Genomic DNA, 16584 nt, shown 5'->3' with positions numbered 1-16584 from the left:
AGGTGTGTGCTTGTGTGTGTGTTTCCTATGCAGATCCTAAGCCCAGTGTCACATGCAAGTAGGAGGAGTAAGAAGGGTTCCTGGCAAATCCGGGTTATGGATTGCATTTAAAAAGGCCCCGTGGGAGTGCAATGGGCCCCTGTCTTGCTGCTTAGCAATAATGGTATGGGTTTAGGTTCTGCTGTGTGTACTGGTGGTTGACTGCCCCCCAGCCCAGAGTGTGCATGGAAAATTGTCTGGCAGCCTCCCTGACAGCAAGCAGTGATAGTGCCCATGAAGGGGACCTTGTTCCCGCCCCTTTCACGGTTATCGCTTCTCGGCCTTTTGGCTAAGATCAAGTGTAGTATCTGTTCTTATCAGTTTAATATCTGATACGTCCCCTATCTGGGGACCATATATTAAATGGATTTTTGAGAACGGGGGCCGATTTCGAAGCTTGCTTCCGTCGCCCTATGCATTGACCCGATATGGCAGTATCTTCGGGTACAGTGCACCACCCCCTTACAGGGTTAAAAAGAAAGATTCCTACTTTCATTGCTACCTGCTTGCTGGCTAGCCAGCTAGCCAGCCCTGTGGGCCTTGCTGCTGCTGCAGCCAAAAAACAAAAGGTGGTGCTGCTGCTGCTTCTGCTGCTTCTGCTTCTGCTTGTGTCTGGCCCCTGTTGGAGCGTCCAGGCACAGGACTTCTGCTGCTGCTGACTAAATGGCCTCCTTAATTGGATCATTTGAGTAGCCAGCACACCTGTGCAGGTAGGGCATGACATGATAGGCAGCTGCCTTGATAGCGGGTGGGTGCTGAATGTTCCTAATTGACAAAATAAGATTAATGCTTATGAAGAAATATAAAATCTCATCCCTTCCCCAATATCGCGCCACACCCCTACCCCTTAATTCCCTGGTTGAACGTGATGGACATATGTCTTTTTTCGACCGTACTAACTATGTAACTATGTAACATAACATGGGGGGGGGGGGTCTCCTGGCTGTTCACACAGGTGTGTCATTGCTGTACATTGACCATGCATTGCTTCTGTGGTATTGCAAAGGCAAAGACAAATGCTTCCAGCCATCCATTGCACTAATGGATTGGTCATCAGCTGGCTGTCTATGTCCCGCATCAATATAGACCAAAGTACAGAGGGTTAGGCTATGCTATTGTGCACCTACCTGATGCATCAGAAGGTGCGAGGCCCTTGCTAAATTCTGTGCACAGACTTTGAGATCTATGCTTTAGACTGTATCTAAACCTGCTCCAACATGGACTGACATTCTGGCCTACTTTCAGCCGATGCGACTTGTCTGTCGCTGAACAGTCGCTTTTTATGTATTCAGCACCTATGTATAATGTTGTAAAAATGCTCTAGAAGCTAAAGTCGCAGAAATGTCACACATATTTGGCCTGCAACTTTCTGTGCGACAAATTCAGACAGGAAAAATCAGTATAAATCCTTAGAAAATTATCCCCCAGTGTCTCCATCTGCTGGCGGTATTGAATAAGCATTGCTGCACTGATGGGGTATGCATTAGACGAAAAAAAAGAAGAAAAAGAAGAATAATACGCCCAGAAAAGAGGCGAAAAGGAGAAAAACGTAAAAAAACGTGAAAAAAAAGTAAGAGGAAGAGAAGGGAAAAAAAGGTGGAAATGGGTTTAAAAGTGATTTCGGCGGAGAAATATATATATATATATATATATATATATATATATATATATATATATGCGCACACACACACATAGATATAAACGTATTCTCCGTTGAGATATTGCAGCCGCTGCTGTGTCCAGGCCCAGGAGCCTTAGCACTGTGCTGTGATGTCACTCAATACCACTGACATCACTAGGTGTAAACAACATCTCTCCTTTGCTGTGTATGTGACTATGGAGCTGTTTGGTGATGTCGTCTATTACGGCCTTCATAGAAGCAACAGGAGATTGTTGCATCCATCTTGAACCCTCAGAACTACAGTGCTATGATGTCACTCACTTCCACAGGCCTTGCAGAGTGTAAACAACAACAACCCAGCTTTGTTGTGTATGTAACCAAAGGGATTTGTGATGTCACCTAGAACCTTCACAGCAGCGACAGCTTTATGAGGAGCATCAGCACTGCTCTGCCTGAGCAGAACCATCACCGCCATAGGTTGTCAAATAACCCGGATTTAACCCACACAGGTAAGTCCAATGGGGTGCAGGCATGTCCTCTATGCTTACAGCTTCCCGTGGGTGTTGGTTTGATACCGTTTGGGGACAGCCAAGGAGGCATCTGCAGGCAACAAAGGTAGGTGTGTGCTTGTGTGTGTGTTTCCTATGCAGATCCTAAGCCCAGTGTCACATGCAAGTAGGAGGAGTAAGAAGGGTTCCTGGCAAATCCGGGTTATGGATTGCATTTAAAAAGGCCCCGTGGGAGTGCAATGGGCCCCTGTCTTGCTGCTTAGCAATAATGGTATGGGTTTAGGTTCTGCTGTGTGTACTGGTGGTTGACTGCCCCCCAGCCCAGAGTGTGCATGGAAATTGTCTGGCAGCCTCCCTGACAGCAAGCAGTGATAGTGCCCATGAAGGGGACCTTGTTGGGCCCGCCCCTTTCACGGTTATCGCTTCTCGGCCTTTTGGCTAAGATCAAGTGTAGTATCTGTTCTTATCAGTTTAATATCTGATACGTCCCCTATCTGGGGACCATATATTAAATGGATTTTTGAGAACGGGGGCCGATTTCGAAGCTTGCTTCCGTCGCCCTATGCATTGACCCGATATGGCAGTATCTTCGGGTACAGTGCACCACCCCCTTACAGGGTTAAAAAGAAAGATTCCTACTTTCATTGCTACCTGCTTGCTGGCTAGCCAGCTAGCCAGCCCTGTGGGCCTTGCTGCTGCTGCAGCCAAAAAACAAAAGGTGGTGCTGCTGCTGCTTCTGCTGCTTCTGCTTCTGCTTGTGTCTGGCCCCTGTTGGAGCGTCCAGGCACAGGACTTCTGCTGCTGCTGACTAAATGGCCTCCTTAATTGGATCATTTGAGTAGCCAGCACACCTGTGCAGGTAGGGCATGACATGATAGGCAGCTGCCTTGATAGCGGGTGGGTGCTGAATGTTCCTAATTGACAAAATAAGATTAATGCTTATGAAGAAATATAAAATCTCATCCCTTCCCCAATATCGCGCCACACCCCTACCCCTTAATTCCCTGGTTGAACGTGATGGACATATGTCTTTTTTCGACCGTACTAACTATGTAACTATGTAACATAACATGGGGGGGGGGGTCTCCTGGCTGTTCACACAGGTGTGTCATTGCTGTACATTGACCATGCATTGCTTCTGTGGTATTGCAAAGGCAAAGACAAATGCTTCCAGCCATCCATTGCACTAATGGATTGGTCATCAGCTGGCTGTCTATGTCCCGCATCAATATAGACCAAAGTACAGAGGGTTAGGCTATGCTATTGTGCACCTACCTGATGCATCAGAAGGTGCGAGGCCCTTGCTAAATTCTGTGCACAGACTTTGAGATCTATGCTTTAGACTGTATCTAAACCTGCTCCAACATGGACTGACATTCTGGCCTACTTTCAGCCGATGCGACTTGTCTGTCGCTGAACAGTCGCTTTTTATGTATTCAGCACCTATGTATAATGTTGTAAAAATGCTCTAGAAGCTAAAGTCGCAGAAATGTCACACATATTTGGCCTGCAACTTTCTGTGCGACAAATTCAGACAGGAAAAATCAGTATAAATCCTTAGAAAATTATCCCCCAGTGTCTCCATCTGCTGGCGGTATTGAATAAGCATTGCTGCACTGATGGGGTATGCATTAGACGAAAAAAAAGAAGAAAAAGAAGAATAATACGCCCAGAAAAGAGGCGAAAAGGAGAAAAACGTAAAAAAACGTGAAAAAAAAGTAAGAGGAAGAGAAGGGAAAAAAAGGTGGAAATGGGTTTAAAAGTGATTTCGGCGGAGAAATATATATATATATATATATATATATATATTATATATATATATATGCGCACACACACACATAGATATAAACGTATTCTCCGTTGAGATATTGCAGCCGCTGCTGTGTCCAGGCCCAGGAGCCTTAGCACTGTGCTGTGATGTCACTCAATACCACTGACATCACTAGGTGTAAACAACATCTCTCCTTTGCTGTGTATGTGACTATGGAGCTGTTTGGTGATGTCGTCTATTACGGCCTTCATAGAAGCAACAGGAGATTGTTGCATCCATCTTGAACCCTCAGAACTACAGTGCTATGATGTCACTCACTTCCACAGGCCTTGCAGAGTGTAAACAACAACAACCCAGCTTTGTTGTGTATGTAACCAAAGGGATTTGTGATGTCACCTAGAACCTTCACAGCAGCGACAGCTTTATGAGGAGCATCAGCACTGCTCTGCCTGAGCAGAACCATCACCGCCATAGGTTGTCAAATAACCCGGATTTAACCCACACAGGTAAGTCCAATGGGGTGCAGGCATGTCCTCTATGCTTACAGCTTCCCGTGGGTGTTGGTTTGATACCGTTTGGGGACAGCCAAGGAGGCATCTGCAGGCAACAAAGGTAGGTGTGTGCTTGTGTGTGTGTTTCCTATGCAGATCCTAAGCCCAGTGTCACATGCAAGTAGGAGGAGTAAGAAGGGTTCCTGGCAAATCCGGGTTATGGATTGCATTTAAAAAGGCCCCGTGGGAGTGCAATGGGCCCCTGTCTTGCTGCTTAGCAATAATGGTATGGGTTTAGGTTCTGCTGTGTGTACTGGTGGTTGACTGCCCCCCAGCCCAGAGTGTGCATGGAAAATTGTCTGGCAGCCTCCCTGACAGCAAGCAGTGATAGTGCCCATGAAGGGGACCTTGTTGGGCCCGCCCCTTTCACGGTTATCGCTTCTCGGCCTTTTGGCTAAGATCAAGTGTAGTATCTGTTCTTATCAGTTTAATATCTGATACGTCCCCTATCTGGGGACCATATATTAAATGGATTTTTGAGAACGGGGGCCGATTTCGAAGCTTGCTTCCGTCGCCCTATGCATTGACCCGATATGGCAGTATCTTCGGGTACAGTGCACCACCCCCTTACAGGGTTAAAAAGAAAGATTCCTACTTTCATTGCTACCTGCTTGCTGGCTAGCCAGCTAGCCAGCCCTGTGGGCCTTGCTGCTGCTGCAGCCAAAAAACAAAAGGTGGTGCTGCTGCTGCTTCTGCTGCTTCTGCTTCTGCTTGTGTCTGGCCCCTGTTGGAGCGTCCAGGCACAGGACTTCTGCTGCTGCTGACTAAATGGCCTCCTTAATTGGATCATTTGAGTAGCCAGCACACCTGTGCAGGTAGGGCATGACATGATAGGCAGCTGCCTTGATAGCGGGTGGGTGCTGAATGTTCCTAATTGACAAAATAAGATTAATGCTTATGAAGAAATATAAAATCTCTCATCCCTTCCCCAATATCGCGCCACACCCCTACCCCTTAATTCCCTGGTTGAACGTGATGGACATATGTCTTTTTTCGACCGTACTAACTATGTAACTATGTAACATAACATGGGGGGGGGGGGTCTCCTGGCTGTTCACACAGGTGTGTCATTGCTGTACATTGACCATGCATTGCTTCTGTGGTATTGCAAAGGCAAAGACAAATGCTTCCAGCCATCCATTGCACTAATGGATTGGTCATCAGCTGGCTGTCTATGTCCCGCATCAATATAGACCAAAGTACAGAGGGTTAGGCTATGCTATTGTGCACCTACCTGATGCATCAGAAGGTGCGAGGCCCTTGCTAAATTCTGTGCACAGACTTTGAGATCTATGCTTTAGACTGTATCTAAACCTGCTCCAACATGGACTGACATTCTGGCCTACTTTCAGCCGATGCGACTTGTCTGTCGCTGAACAGTCGCTTTTTATGTATTCAGCACCTATGTATAATGTTGTAAAAATGCTCTAGAAGCTAAAGTCGCAGAAATGTCACACATATTTGGCCTGCAACTTTCTGTGCGACAAATTCAGACAGGAAAAATCAGTATAAATCCTTAGAAAATTATCCCCCAGTGTCTCCATCTGCTGGCGGTATTGAATAAGCATTGCTGCACTGATGGGGTATGCATTAGACGAAAAAAAAGAAGAAAAAGAAGAATAATACGCCCAGAAAAGAGGCGAAAAGGAGAAAAACGTAAAAAAACGTGAAAAAAAAGTAAGAGGAAGAGAAGGGAAAAAAAGGTGGAAATGGGTTTAAAAGTGATTTCGGCGGAGAAATATATATATATATATATATATATATATATATATATATATATGCGCACACACACACATAGATATAAACGTATTCTCCGTTGAGATATTGCAGCCGCTGCTGTGTCCAGGCCCAGGAGCCTTAGCACTGTGCTGTGATGTCACTCAATACCACTGACATCACTAGGTGTAAACAACATCTCTCCTTTGCTGTGTATGTGACTATGGAGCTGTTTGGTGATGTCGTCTATTACGGCCTTCATAGAAGCAACAGGAGATTGTTGCATCCATCTTGAACCCTCAGAACTACAGTGCTATGATGTCACTCACTTCCACAGGCCTTGCAGAGTGTAAACAACAACAACCCAGCTTTGTTGTGTATGTAACCAAAGGGATTTGTGATGTCACCTAGAACCTTCACAGCAGCGACAGCTTTATGAGGAGCATCAGCACTGCTCTGCCTGAGCAGAACCATCACCGCCATAGGTTGTCAAATAACCCGGATTTAACCCACACAGGTAAGTCCAATGGGGTGCAGGCATGTCCTCTATGCTTACAGCTTCCCGTGGGTGTTGGTTTGATACCGTTTGGGGACAGCCAAGGAGGCATCTGCAGGCAACAAAGGTAGGTGTGTGCTTGTGTGTGTGTTTCCTATGCAGATCCTAAGCCCAGTGTCACATGCAAGTAGGAGGAGTAAGAAGGGTTCCTGGCAAATCCGGGTTATGGATTGCATTTAAAAAGGCCCCGTGGGAGTGCAATGGGCCCCTGTCTTGCTGCTTAGCAATAATGGTATGGGTTTAGGTTCTGCTGTGTGTACTGGTGGTTGACTGCCCCCCAGCCCAGAGTGTGCATGGAAAATTGTCTGGCAGCCTCCCTGACAGCAAGCAGTGATAGTGCCCATGAAGGGGACCTTGTTGGGCCCGCCCCTTTCACGGTTATCGCTTCTCGGCCTTTTGGCTAAGATCAAGTGTAGTATCTGTTCTTATCAGTTTAATATCTGATACGTCCCCTATCTGGGGACCATATATTAAATGGATTTTTGAGAACGGGGGCCGATTTCGAAGCTTGCTTCCGTCGCCCTATGCATTGACCCGATATGGCAGTATCTTCGGGTACAGTGCACCACCCCCTTACAGGGTTAAAAAGAAAGATTCCTACTTTCATTGCTACCTGCTTGCTGGCTAGCCAGCTAGCCAGCCCTGTGGGCCTTGCTGCTGCTGCAGCCAAAAAACAAAAGGTGGTGCTGCTGCTGCTTCTGCTGCTTCTGCTTCTGCTTGTGTCTGGCCCCTGTTGGAGCGTCCAGGCACAGGACTTCTGCTGCTGCTGACTAAATGGCCTCCTTAATTGGATCATTTGAGTAGCCAGCACACCTGTGCAGGTAGGGCATGACATGATAGGCAGCTGCCTTGATAGCGGGTGGGTGCTGAATGTTCCTAATTGACAAAATAAGATTAATGCTTATGAAGAAATATAAAATCTCATCCCTTCCCCAATATCGCGCCACACCCCTACCCCTTAATTCCCTGGTTGAACGTGATGGACATATGTCTTTTTTCGACCGTACTAACTATGTAACTATGTAACATAACATGGGGGGGGGGGTCTCCTGGCTGTTCACACAGGTGTGTCATTGCTGTACATTGACCATGCATTGCTTCTGTGGTATTGCAAAGGCAAAGACAAATGCTTCCAGCCATCCATTGCACTAATGGATTGGTCATCAGCTGGCTGTCTATGTCCCGCATCAATATAGACCAAAGTACAGAGGGTTAGGCTATGCTATTGTGCACCTACCTGATGCATCAGAAGGTGCGAGGCCCTTGCTAAATTCTGTGCACAGACTTTGAGATCTATGCTTTAGACTGTATCTAAACCTGCTCCAACATGGACTGACATTCTGGCCTACTTTCAGCCGATGCGACTTGTCTGTCGCTGAACAGTCGCTTTTTATGTATTCAGCACCTATGTATAATGTTGTAAAAATGCTCTAGAAGCTAAAGTCGCAGAAATGTCACACATATTTGGCCTGCAACTTTCTGTGCGACAAATTCAGACAGGAAAAATCAGTATAAATCCTTAGAAAATTATCCCCCAGTGTCTCCATCTGCTGGCGGTATTGAATAAGCATTGCTGCACTGATGGGGTATGCATTAGACGAAAAAAAAGAAGAAAAAGAAGAATAATACGCCCAGAAAAGAGGCGAAAAGGAGAAAAACGTAAAAAAACGTGAAAAAAAAGTAAGAGGAAGAGAAGGGAAAAAAAGGTGGAAATGGGTTTAAAAGTGATTTCGGCGGAGAAATATATATATATATATATATATATATATATATATATATATATATGCGCACACACACACATAGATATAAACGTATTCTCCGTTGAGATATTGCAGCCGCTGCTGTGTCCAGGCCCAGGAGCCTTAGCACTGTGCTGTGATGTCACTCAATACCACTGACATCACTAGGTGTAAACAACATCTCTCCTTTGCTGTGTATGTGACTATGGAGCTGTTTGGTGATGTCGTCTATTACGGCCTTCATAGAAGCAACAGGAGATTGTTGCATCCATCTTGAACCCTCAGAACTACAGTGCTATGATGTCACTCACTTCCACAGGCCTTGCAGAGTGTAAACAACAACAACCCAGCTTTGTTGTGTATGTAACCAAAGGGATTTGTGATGTCACCTAGAACCTTCACAGCAGCGACAGCTTTATGAGGAGCATCAGCACTGCTCTGCCTGAGCAGAACCATCACCGCCATAGGTTGTCAAATAACCCGGATTTAACCCACACAGGTAAGTCCAATGGGGTGCAGGCATGTCCTCTATGCTTACAGCTTCCCGTGGGTGTTGGTTTGATACCGTTTGGGGACAGCCAAGGAGGCATCTGCAGGCAACAAAGGTAGGTGTGTGCTTGTGTGTGTGTTTCCTATGCAGATCCTAAGCCCAGTGTCACATGCAAGTAGGAGGAGTAAGAAGGGTTCCTGGCAAATCCGGGTTATGGATTGCATTTAAAAAGGCCCCGTGGGAGTGCAATGGGCCCCTGTCTTGCTGCTTAGCAATAATGGTATGGGTTTAGGTTCTGCTGTGTGTACTGGTGGTTGACTGCCCCCCAGCCCAGAGTGTGCATGGAAAATTGTCTGGCAGCCTCCCTGACAGCAAGCAGTGATAGTGCCCATGAAGGGGACCTTGTTGGGCCCGCCCCTTTCACGGTTATCGCTTCTCGGCCTTTTGGCTAAGATCAAGTGTAGTATCTGTTCTTATCAGTTTAATATCTGATACGTCCCCTATCTGGGGACCATATATTAAATGGATTTTTGAGAACGGGGGCAGATTTCGAAGCTTGCTTCCGTCGCCCTATGCATTGACCCGATATGGCAGTATCTTCGGGTACAGTGCACCACCCCCTTACAGGGTTAAAAAGAAAGATTCCTACTTTCATTGCTACCTGCTTGCTGGCTAGCCAGCTAGCCAGCCCTGTGGGCCTTGCTGCTGCTGCAGCCAAAAAACAAAAGGTGGTGCTGCTGCTGCTTCTGCTGCTTCTGCTTCTGCTTGTGTCTGGCCCCTGTTGGAGCGTCCAGGCACAGGACTTCTGCTGCTGCTGACTAAATGGCCTCCTTAATTGGATCATTTGAGTAGCCAGCACACCTGTGCAGGTAGGGCATGACATGATAGGCAGCTGCCTTGATAGCGGGTGGGTGCTGAATGTTCCTAATTGACAAAATAAGATTAATGCTTATGAAGAAATATAAAATCTCATCCCTTCCCCAATATCGCGCCACACCCCTACCCCTTAATTCCCTGGTTGAACGTGATGGACATATGTCTTTTTTCGACCGTACTAACTATGTAACTATGTAACATAACATGGGGGGGGGGGGTCTCCTGGCTGTTCACACAGGTGTGTCATTGCTGTACATTGACCATGCATTGCTTCTGTGGTATTGCAAAGGCAAAGACAAATGCTTCCAGCCATCCATTGCACTAATGGATTGGTCATCAGCTGGCTGTCTATGTCCCGCATCAATATAGACCAAAGTACAGAGGGTTAGGCTATGCTATTGTGCACCTACCTGATGCATCAGAAGGTGCGAGGCCCTTGCTAAATTCTGTGCACAGACTTTGAGATCTATGCTTTAGACTGTATCTAAACCTGCTCCAACATGGACTGACATTCTGGCCTACTTTCAGCCGATGCGACTTGTCTGTCGCTGAACAGTCGCTTTTTATGTATTCAGCACCTATGTATAATGTTGTAAAAATGCTCTAGAAGCTAAAGTCGCAGAAATGTCACACATATTTGGCCTGCAACTTTCTGTGCGACAAATTCAGACAGGAAAAATCAGTATAAATCCTTAGAAAATTATCCCCCAGTGTCTCCATCTGCTGGCGGTATTGAATAAGCATTGCTGCACTGATGGGGTATGCATTAGACGAAAAAAAAGAAGAAAAAGAAGAATAATACGCCCAGAAAAGAGGCGAAAAGGAGAAAAACGTAAAAAAACGTGAAAAAAAAGTAAGAGGAAGAGAAGGGAAAAAAAGGTGGAAATGGGTTTAAAAGTGATTTCGGCGGAGAAATATATATATATATATATATATATATATATATATATATATATATATATGCGCACACACACACATAGATATAAACGTATTCTCCGTTGAGATATTGCAGCCGCTGCTGTGTCCAGGCCCAGGAGCCTTAGCACTGTGCTGTGATGTCACTCAATACCACTGACATCACTAGGTGTAAACAACATCTCTCCTTTGCTGTGTATGTGACTATGGAGCTGTTTGGTGATGTCGTCTATTACGGCCTTCATAGAAGCAACAGGAGATTGTTGCATCCATCTTGAACCCTCAGAACTACAGTGCTATGATGTCACTCACTTCCACAGGCCTTGCAGAGTGTAAACAACAACAACCCAGCTTTGTTGTGTATGTAACCAAAGGGATTTGTGATGTCACCTAGAACCTTCACAGCAGCGACAGCTTTATGAGGAGCATCAGCACTGCTCTGCCTGAGCAGAACCATCACCGCCATAGGTTGTCAAATAACCCGGATTTAACCCACACAGGTAAGTCCAATGGGGTGCAGGCATGTCCTCTATGCTTACAGCTTCCCGTGGGTGTTGGTTTGATACCGTTTGGGGACAGCCAAGGAGGCATCTGCAGGCAACAAAGGTAGGTGTGTGCTTGTGTGTGTGTTTCCTATGCAGATCCTAAGCCCAGTGTCACATGCAAGTAGGAGGAGTAAGAAGGGTTCCTGGCAAATCCGGGTTATGGATTGCATTTAAAAAGGCCCCGTGGGAGTGCAATGGGCCCCTGTCTTGCTGCTTAGCAATAATGGTATGGGTTTAGGTTCTGCTGTGTGTACTGGTGGTTGACTGCCCCCCAGCCCAGAGTGTGCATGGAAAATTGTCTGGCAGCCTCCCTGACAGCAAGCAGTGATAGTGCCCATGAAGGGGACCTTGTTGGGCCCGCCCCTTTCACGGTTATCGCTTCTCGGCCTTTTGGCTAAGATCAAGTGTAGTATCTGTTCTTATCAGTTTAATATCTGATACGTCCCCTATCTGGGGACCATATATTAAATGGATTTTTGAGAACGGGGGCCGATTTCGAAGCTTGCTTCCGTCGCCCTATGCATTGACCCGATATGGCAGTATCTTCGGGTACAGTGCACCACCCCCTTACAGGGTTAAAAAGAAAGATTCCTACTTTCATTGCTACCTGCTTGCTGGCTAGCCAGCTAGCCAGCCCTGTGGGCCTTGCTGCTGCTGCAGCCAAAAAACAAAAGGTGGTGCTGCTGCTGCTTCTGCTGCTTCTGCTTCTGCTTGTGTCTGGCCCCTGTTGGAGCGTCCAGGCACAGGACTTCTGCTGCTGCTGACTAAATGGCCTCCTTAATTGGATCATTTGAGTAGCCAGCACACCTGTGCAGGTAGGGCATGACATGATAGGCAGCTGCCTTGATAGCGGGTGGGTGCTGAATGTTCCTAATTGACAAAATAAGATTAATGCTTATGAAGAAATATAAAATCTCATCCCTTCCCCAATATCGCGCCACACCCCTACCCCTTAATTCCCTGGTTGAACGTGATGGACATATGTCTTTTTTCGACCGTACTAACTATGTAACTATGTAACATAACATGGGGGGGGGGGGTCTCCTGGCTGTTCACACAGGTGTGTCATTGCTGTACATTGACCATGCATTGCTTCTGTGGTATTGCAAAGGCAAAGACAAATGCTTCCAGCCATCCATTGCACTAATGGATTGGTCATCAGCTGGCTGTCTATGTCCCGCATCAATATAGACCAAAGTACAGAGGGTTAGGCTATGCTATTGTGCACCTACCTGATGCATCAGAAGGTGCGAGGCCCTTGCTAAATTCTGTGCACAGACTTTGAGATCTATGCTTTAGACTGTATCTAAACCTGCTCCAACATGGACTGACATTCTGGCCTACTTTCAGCCGATGCGACTTGTCTGTCGCTGAACAGTCGCTTTTTATGTATTCAGCACCTATGTATAATGTTGTAAAAATGCTCTAGAAGCTAAAGTCGCAGAAATGTCACACATATTTGGCCTGCAACTTTCTGTGCGACAAATTCAGACAGGAAAAATCAGTATAAATCCTTAGAAAATTATCCCCCAGTGTCTCCATCTGCTGGCGGTATTGAATAAGCATTGCTGCACTGATGGGGTATGCATTAGACGAAAAAAAAGAAGAAAAAGAAGAATAATACGCCCAGAAAAGAGGCGAAAAGGAGAAAAACGTAAAAAAACGTGAAAAAAAAGTAAGAGGAAGAGAAGGGAAAAAAAGGTGGAAATGGGTTTAAAAGTGATTTCGGCGGAGAAATATATATATATATATATATATATATATATATATATATATGCGCACACACACACATAGATATAAACGTATTCTCCGTTGAGATATTGCAGCCGCTGCTGTGTCCAGGCCCAGGAGCCTTAGCACTGTGCTGTGATGTCACTCAATACCACTGACATCACTAGGTGTAAACAACATCTCTCCTTTGCTGTGCATGTGACTATGGAGCTGTTTGGTGATGTCGTCTATTACGGCCTTCATAGAAGCAACAGGAGATTGTTGCATCCATCTTGAACCCTCAGAACTACAGTGCTATGATGTCACTCACTTCCACAGGCCTTGCAGAGTGTAAACAACAACAACCCAGCTTTGTTGTGTATGTAACCAAAGGGATTTGTGATGTCACCTAGAACCTTCACAGCAGCGACAGCTTTATGAGGAGCATCAGCACTGCTCTGCCTGAGCAGAACCATCACCGCCATAGGTTGTCAAATAACCCGGATTTAACCCACACAGGTAAGTCCAATGGGGTGCAGGCATGTCCTCTATGCTTACAGCTTCCCGTGGGTGTTGGTTTGATACCGTTTGGGGACAGCCAAGGAGGCATCTGCAGGCAACAAAGGTAGGTGTGTGCTTGTGTGTGTGTTTCCTATGCAGATCCTAAGCCCAGTGTCACATGCAAGTAGGAGGAGTAAGAAGGGTTCCTGGCAAATCCGGGTTATGGATTGCATTTAAAAAGGCCCCGTGGGAGTGCAATGGGCCCCTGTCTTGCTGCTTAGCAATAATGGTATGGGTTTAGGTTCTGCTGTGTGTACTGGTGGTTGACTGCCCCCCAGCCCAGAGTGTGCATGGAAAATTGTCTGGCAGCCTCCCTGACAGCAAGCAGTGATAGTGCCCATGAAGGGGACCTTGTTGGGCCCGCCCCTTTCACGGTTATCGCTTCTCGGCCTTTTGGCTAAGATCAAGTGTAGTATCTGTTCTTATCAGTTTAATATCTGATACGTCCCCTATCTGGGGACCATATATTAAATGGATTTTTGAGAACGGGGGCCGATTTCGAAGCTTGCTTCCGTCGCCCTATGCATTGACCCGATATGGCAGTATCTTCGGGTACAGTGCACCACCCCCTTACAGGGTTAAAAAGAAAGATTCCTACTTTCATTGCTACCTGCTTGCTGGCTAGCCAGCTAGCCAGCCCTGTGGGCCTTGCTGCTGCTGCAGCCAAAAAACAAAAGGTGGTGCTGCTGCTGCTTCTGCTGCTTCTGCTTCTGCTTGTGTCTGGCCCCTGTTGGAGCGTCCAGGCACAGGACTTCTGCTGCTGCTGACTAAATGGCCTCCTTAATTGGATCATTTGAGTAGCCAGCACACCTGTGCAGGTAGGGCATGACATGATAGGCAGCTGCCTTGATAGCGGGTGGGTGCTGAATGTTCCTAATTGACAAAATAAGATTAATGCTTATGAAGAAATATAAAATCTCATCCCTTCCCCAATATCGCGCCACACCCCTACCCCTTAATTCCCTGGTTGAACGTGATGGACATATGTCTTTTTTCGACCGTACTAACTATGTAACTATGTAACATAACATGGGGGGGGGGGGTCTCCTGGCTGTTCACACAGGTGTGTCATTGCTGTACATTGACCATGCATTGCTTCTGTGGTATTGCAAAGGCAAAGACAAATGCTTCCAGCCATCCATTGCACTAATGGATTGGTCATCAGCTGGCTGTCTATGTCCCGCATCAATATAGACCAAAGTACAGAGGGTTAGGCTATGCTATTGTGCACCTACCTGATGCATCAGAAGGTGCGAGGCCCTTGCTAAATTCTGTGCACAGACTTTGAGATCTATGCTTTAGACTGTATCTAAACCTGCTCCAACATGGACTGACATTCTGGCCTACTTTCAGCCGATGCGACTTGTCTGTCGCTGAACAGTCGCTTTTTATGTATTCAGCACCTATGTATAATGTTGTAAAAATGCTCTAGAAGCTAAAGTCGCAGAAATGTCACACATATTTGGCCTGCAACTTTCTGTGCGACAAATTCAGACAGGAAAAATCAGTATAAATCCTTAGAAAATTATCCCCCAGTGTCTCCATCTGCTGGCGGTATTGAATAAGCATTGCTGCACTGATGGGGTATGCATTAGACGGAAAAAAAGAAGAAAAAGAAGAATAATACGCCCAGAAAAGAGGCGAAAAGGAGAAAAACGTAAAAAAACGTGAAAAAAAAGTAAGAGGAAGAGAAGGGAAAAAAAGGTGGAAATGGGTTTAAAAGTGATTTCGGCGGAGAAATATATATATATATATATATATATATATATATATATGCGCACACACACACATAGATATAAACGTATTCTCCGTTGAGATATTGCAGCCGCTGCTGTGTCCAGGCCCAGGAGCCTTAGCACTGTGCTGTGATGTCACTCAATACCACTGACATCACTAGGTGTAAACAACATCTCTCCTTTGCTGTGTATGTGACTATGGAGCTGTTTGGTGATGTCGTCTATTACGGCCTTCATAGAAGCAACAGGAGATTGTTGCATCCATCTTGAACCCTCAGAACTACAGTGCTATGATGTCACTCACTTCCACAGGCCTTGCAGAGTGTAAACAACAACAACCCAGCTTTGTTGTGTATGTAACCAAAGGGATTTGTGATGTCACCTAGAACCTTCACAGCAGCGACAGCTTTATGAGGAGCATCAGCACTGCTCTGCCTGAGCAGAACCATCACCGCCATAGGTTGTCAAATAACCCGGATTTAACCCACACAGGTAAGTCCAATGGGGTGCAGGCATGTCCTCTATGCTTACAGCTTCCCGTGGGTGTTGGTTTGATACCGTTTGGGGACAGCCAAGGAGGCATCTGCAGGCAACAAAGGTAGGTGTGTGCTTGTGTGTGTGTTTCCTATGCAGATCCTAAGCCCAGTGTCACATGCAAGTAGGAGGAGTAAGAAGGGTTCCTGGCAAATCCGGGTTATGGATTGCATTTAAAAAGGCCCCGTGGGAGTGCAATGGGCCCCTGTCTTGCTGCTTAGCAATAATGGTATGGGTTTAGGTTCTGCTGTGTGTACTGGTGGTTGACTGCCCCCCAGCCCAGAGTGTGCATGGAAAATTGTCTGGCAGCCTCCCTGACAGCAAGCAGTGATAGTGCCCATGAAGGGGACCTTGTTGGGCCCGCCCCTTTCACGGTTATCGCTTCTCGGCCTTTTGGCTAAGATCAAGTGTAGTATCTGTTCTTATCAGTTTAATATCTGATACGTCCCCTATCTGGGGACCATATATTAAATGGATTTTTGAGAACGGGGGCCGATTTCGAAGCTTGCTTCCGTCGCCCTATGCATTGACCCGATATGGCAGTATCTTCGGGTACAGTGCACCACCCCCTTACAGGGTTAAAAAGAAAGATTCCTACTTTCATTGCTACCTGCTTGCTGGCTAGCCAGCTAGCCAGCCCTGTGGGCCTTGCTGCTGCTGCAGCCAAAAAACAAAAGGTGGTGCTGCTGCTGCTTCTGCTGCTTCTGCTTCTGCT

At 46.3% G+C, this 16584-nt stretch overlaps 8 non-coding genes across 8 annotated transcripts; all 8 read left to right on the top strand.

Moving 5' to 3' along the window:
• Positions 1-308: 308 nt before the first annotated feature.
• On the top strand, positions 309-499 carry LOC130299438 (U2 spliceosomal RNA). Its single transcript, XR_008850570.1, has one exon. It is a non-coding gene; the product is annotated as a U2 spliceosomal RNA (small nuclear RNA).
• Positions 500-2587: 2088 nt separating this feature from the next.
• On the top strand, positions 2588-2778 carry LOC130299437 (U2 spliceosomal RNA). Its single transcript, XR_008850569.1, has one exon. It is a non-coding gene; the product is annotated as a U2 spliceosomal RNA (small nuclear RNA).
• A 2087-nt stretch (positions 2779-4865) lies between these two features.
• On the top strand, positions 4866-5056 carry LOC130299435 (U2 spliceosomal RNA). Its single transcript, XR_008850567.1, has one exon. It is a non-coding gene; the product is annotated as a U2 spliceosomal RNA (small nuclear RNA).
• A 2087-nt stretch (positions 5057-7143) lies between these two features.
• Positions 7144-7334, top strand: LOC130299434 (U2 spliceosomal RNA). Its single transcript, XR_008850566.1, has one exon. It is a non-coding gene; the product is annotated as a U2 spliceosomal RNA (small nuclear RNA).
• Positions 7335-9420: 2086 nt separating this feature from the next.
• Positions 9421-9611, top strand: LOC130299398 (U2 spliceosomal RNA). Its single transcript, XR_008850535.1, has one exon. It is a non-coding gene; the product is annotated as a U2 spliceosomal RNA (small nuclear RNA).
• Positions 9612-11702: 2091 nt separating this feature from the next.
• LOC130299433 (U2 spliceosomal RNA) lies at positions 11703-11893 on the top strand. Its single transcript, XR_008850565.1, has one exon. It is a non-coding gene; the product is annotated as a U2 spliceosomal RNA (small nuclear RNA).
• Positions 11894-13976: 2083 nt separating this feature from the next.
• LOC130299432 (U2 spliceosomal RNA) lies at positions 13977-14167 on the top strand. The gene has a single exon (XR_008850564.1). It is a non-coding gene; the product is annotated as a U2 spliceosomal RNA (small nuclear RNA).
• Positions 14168-16246: 2079 nt separating this feature from the next.
• On the top strand, positions 16247-16437 carry LOC130299431 (U2 spliceosomal RNA). The gene has a single exon (XR_008850563.1). It is a non-coding gene; the product is annotated as a U2 spliceosomal RNA (small nuclear RNA).
• The last annotated feature ends 147 nt before the right edge of the window (positions 16438-16584 follow it).

The sequence above is a fragment of the Hyla sarda genome, unplaced genomic scaffold (genome assembly GCF_029499605.1).
Source record: "Hyla sarda isolate aHylSar1 unplaced genomic scaffold, aHylSar1.hap1 scaffold_1049, whole genome shotgun sequence".
Lineage (NCBI taxonomy): Eukaryota > Metazoa > Chordata > Amphibia > Anura > Hylidae > Hyla > Hyla sarda.
The sequence above is the reverse complement of the archived record's forward strand: the minus strand, read 5'-3'. Positions and strand labels throughout refer to the sequence as shown.